A 4,881-nucleotide genomic window follows, 5' to 3' on the forward strand; every position below is an offset into this window, starting at 1 on the left:
TTCACATATTCTCAGTCAGTATTCAGTTTGTGACAAGATACACTGGTGCCTCGTACTGGCTCCTTTGATGGAAAAAAAAAATCAGAACCATAGGTTCTCACTTGTGTGCGACAATGAACACAGTCAGGTGATGACTTCATCCCTGTGACCCATTGGGAGGTCACAACAACTAACTGAACATTGGTGACTTGCACTCTGCTTCCAACTTCCACTAAGTACAACACCTACCAGTTATCAGTCTGCAGTATGTATGGATATTCTAAACAAACATTACATTTAATATCACACATATAATGGTGATATCAAACCTGTTTCATCATTGCACAAAATCCTACCAGTGAACATGGTTATGAACCTGCATATATTGTGTATGGAGTATGCTGAAGATGAAGTTTTATGTACTGGAGACTAGTCTTTGTACTATAATGCCATGGGTTTTCAAGACGGATTTTATTAACTAATAGTTTCATCAGCCAAGGAATATCTCAAAATAATATATATGAGTCTGATTTACATCACTAAATACAAGGTAATAGGATAAATATGAAATGTAGGAAATGACTTTCTCTTGAAGTAATCTTTACCACACTTGAAGCTTGATTTTAGAAATTCTGGAATGGACAGACTACTCAAAAGATGCTGAATACTTTATATGGGTCCCTAGCATGGCTGCTGCTTACAGAAGTACACATGAAAACATGACACTTAATGGCTTAACTGTTAATTTTGCAAAGTGACTGGGGTAAACAGATATAGAGATTGGACTGCAGTCTCCACCCCAAACCATCATTTCCAACCATGCTGCATGTGATATACTTGTGACAAGTTCTGTTAATTGGTTACTTAGCACACATTTTGATAAAATGAGATTGCCCGGCGCAGCACCTTTATATCAACCACTACAGCTGCAATATATTCTCTCAATACTTTGTGCCAACTATAGTTCTGCCAAGTTAAGCACAAGGTGACTGACAATTTCTTCACTGATAATCATCAAATGAGATTCTTGATCCAGGAATAAATTTCCCAGTAGTCTCCCTAAATTCTTAGGTGCAGTTAGAGAAGCAATAAACAGTAATTAACAGTTAGAACATAAAGGCACTGTTTTCAGAAGTTGTCTCTCATTAACAATACTTAACACAACAATAACAAACCTAGTGTAACAGTATCACTCACAGTCAACACAGGTCATGTGTGACCTTTCTTTTGTGGTATGTGAATTTTTTATCTCTGAGGAAGGAAACTTTTTTGTGCTTTTGGTGTTAGTGCCTTTTCTGTCTGATAAGACATTTGAAACTGAAACTCTAGATTTAGCTGGTAACAGACTGTGATTACTGTGAATTGGCAACAGTTCTATAGTTGTTCTTACTCTGAGCATGCTAGACACAGGTTTTTACTGTGACAGATAAAAATTTTGTTTGCTCACTAAGATAATTGTTGGAATTCTCTTAAAGTAATTACCACTTTCTTGTTTCTCCCTCACAGATTTTTCATAGTATCTCTTTGTATGATTGACTCAGAAAAAGTTTATGCCATCCAGTTCATTTCTGCAATCAGTTATACATCCTGTATGCTTCAGCAGAGGCGAATGAGAGGAGATGTTGTAGTAGTAGCAGGGAAATCAATTTAATATGCATGTCAAGTCTGTATAAAGGTGGTACCAAATTACTGAAGATAAGACATACTTGTGAAAGTATAGAGAGTGTACTTCCAGACAGTCTTTCAAGTCGCATGGTAAAAAAAAGACTGTCTCTAACTATTTGAAAGTTGTTTTCATAACCATGGCAAAGAAAGTTTGATGTCTTATATTTATCCCAGGCACCAAAAATTTGTAAAACATGCTCTAAGATGATTTCATTCCTGACATTACAGAGCTTGTTGGGGATGGGAGAATGTAAGGTTGAAGATCAAGAATATACTCCAAAGCTATCTAGAAGAGTTCAAAATCTGAACTGAGAATTACATGAAATGTCATCAATTATGGTTACCAACAAACCAGAAGACAGATGTCTGAAGTGAACAGGGATACGAAACTTCATCTATTACCTATGGAGTAAAATGAAGACATATAATTTGTACAGAGAACTAGTCTTTGTACAGTAAGGCCATGAGTTATCATGACTGGTATTATTAACAAGTATTTGCATCAGCCAAGGCATATCTTAAAATAATATAAATGTGTCTTACATCTTTAAACACTGGGTAGTAAGGTGAAGTAAGACAGGAAAGAAACAACTCTGTCAGAAAATATTCATTACCACACTCAAAACTTGCTTTATGAAATTCTGGAATGGACCAGGAAAGACAAATATTACTCAAAAGTCCTGAATACCTTACATTGCTCCATAGGAGTTTATAGAAGCACACTCTGGCCACTCTAATGAGAGAGAACATCTGAAAACATGAGTCTTTATGGTTTAACAGTTAATTTTTCAACACAACTACAGAAAACATATTTGGAATACAGAAGATATATAGTTATGGATTGCAGTCTTCATTCAAAACCTTCTTTTCCACTATTAAGCAGATGTAACTTTCTACTAACTAGTGGCATAGCACATCTGATACAAAGGATACACACTGCATATACACTGATAATGATAGTTTCCTATCAGTCTGTGGGACACCATTACATCAACCACTGTAGTAGAAATATATCCTTCTGCACTTACTACAGTTCTTCTAAATGAAGTACAAAGTGAGAGATGCAATGATGACTATTAATAATCAATCAGGACTCTTCATCCAGGAAGGAAATCACTAGTATTGCTCTAAGTCATTTGTTATGATTAGAAAAGCAGTAAGCAATATTTTACAGTTAAACCATGGAGGCTCATGTTTTCACATGTTTTTCCTCAGAGCCTAATTTGTGACGATATACACCAGTGCAACTAACTGGCACATCTACCTCTGAGACAGAGAGGAAAAATATATGTCATAACTGTAGGTTTTGAGATGTGCTATTATAGAACTTTTGCCATGCTTAGTGATGTAAAACGAATATTGAATTACACATTTAAAATGCTCAGAAAAGCAGTAAGATGTTGTATTAGGAAGTCTAAATTTCAAAATCACCAGCAAAAAGGTCAGAGTACTGGATCCTCTTCTCTTACAAATTATGCTCTGTTCTCACTCGTTAACATTTAGTCCAACAACAACAATCACAGCCACGACAGGCCTTATATATGTTTTTTTATCTTTTTTTTTGTGGTACAGGTACTAGTTACAGCTGTGTCAGGAATCATTTGGGTTTTCAAATTGTACATTCTACAACAGCGCTTGTTCTGTCTACTGCATCAATTGAAAGACATACAATAGTTTCAGCTGGTGACAGATACGTGACAACCATGAAATGGCAACAGTTCTTGTTACTCTGCATTTGCAACATGGAGATAACTGCTATATTAGATAGAAATCTTATCTGTTCCCCAACATTCTCAAAAAGATAACCTTAACCTCTGCTTGTTTCCCCCATTACTGACTGTTCACAATACATCTTTGACTAATACTGTCAGAAAAAGTTCAAAACATTGAGATGCTTTCTGCAATAAATCAAGTGAATAAAGAATTACTGAAGCCAAGAGCCAGTTTTGATAATACTTACCGTGTCTCTATGTGCCTCTTTTAAAAAGCATAGTAAAAAGAATGCAACGAAATAGTTGAAATTTGTTTATTTAATCATGGCAAGGAGACATAAAAGTCTTGGGCTGATCCAAGGTATAGCATTTTGTATAGCATGGCGTAAGGTCATTTGATCTTCTATGCAACATAGCCAATAAAGGATGGGTAAATGAGTGGTTGACAATCCAGACTACATGCCACATCCGTCTAGAGCTGTTGACCAAACCTAATAAAAGTACTAGTTACTTGTACTTGCCTATTTAATGTTATCAACAGAATAGAAGATATACGATCTGAACACTTTCAATTCAAGTCTGGTCACTTAGCATGAAAATTCCAGCAAAGGGCATCAAAAGTGGAAATGCGTCTGAAAAACTTGGCAGTTTTGAATGCCTAGACTGTAATAGTAAAATGCAAAAACTTCAGGGGAAGGTTAGAAGAAGTTCTGTTAAAGAAAATATACAAATACTTCCTTTAACACCAGCATCATTGAATAAAGTAGATATCCAAGTGGTTTCAAGCACTACAGAGTACAAGGCAAAGAAAACAATGGTGTTATTAAAGCTCACTCTGTCTTCAGGCCACAAGTGGCCCATCGGGACCATCCGCCCACTGTGTCATCCTCAGCTGAGGATGCAGATAGGAGGGGCGTGTGGTCAGCACATTGCTCTCCCGGTCGTTATGATGGTTTTCTTTGACCCGAGCCGCTACTAGGCGGTCGAGTAGCTGCTCAGTTGGCATCATGAGGCTGAGTGCACCCCGAAAAATGGCAACAGCTCATGGTGGCCCAGATGGTCACCCATCCAAGTGCACACCAAGACCGACAACACTTAACTTCGGTGATCTGATGGGAACAGGCGTATCCACTGCAGCAAGGCCGTTGCCAATGTTGTTATTAAGGAAACATAATATTATACCTAGTGGGTGCAGAAAGTGGAAACCATAAAATAATTATGTCCACACTTATAACTATGACAGTGACGTAATTCGAATTACTAAATTGTGGGCTACAATGGTCCCTTTCAGGTAGTGACTTCACCTGTGTAACCTGACAGGAACACACTAGAATTAACAGTAAGTTGATGAGTTGTACATTGCTGGAAACACCCACTCAGTACAATAAACCCCTATAAGGTATCACTCTGAAGAATCAACGTGTTTCAAAACCACCTGTGTGTAATATCACCATTCCTCAAAATACTGATACACCACAAATCAAAGTGTTAAGGGCAAGCATCCCCGCATCCACGAAAGGTGGTA

General features: G+C 37.2%; 1 pseudogene; it reads right to left on the reverse strand.

Annotated features, from left to right (window-relative positions):
• Positions 1–4,388: 4,388 nt before the first annotated feature.
• LOC126249938 (5S ribosomal RNA) lies at positions 4,389–4,506 on the reverse strand (annotated as a pseudogene).
• Positions 4,507–4,881: the final 375 nt, after the last annotated feature.

The sequence above is a fragment of the Schistocerca nitens genome, chromosome 3, assembly GCF_023898315.1.
Source record: "Schistocerca nitens isolate TAMUIC-IGC-003100 chromosome 3, iqSchNite1.1, whole genome shotgun sequence".
Taxonomy (NCBI): domain Eukaryota; kingdom Metazoa; phylum Arthropoda; class Insecta; order Orthoptera; family Acrididae; genus Schistocerca; species Schistocerca nitens.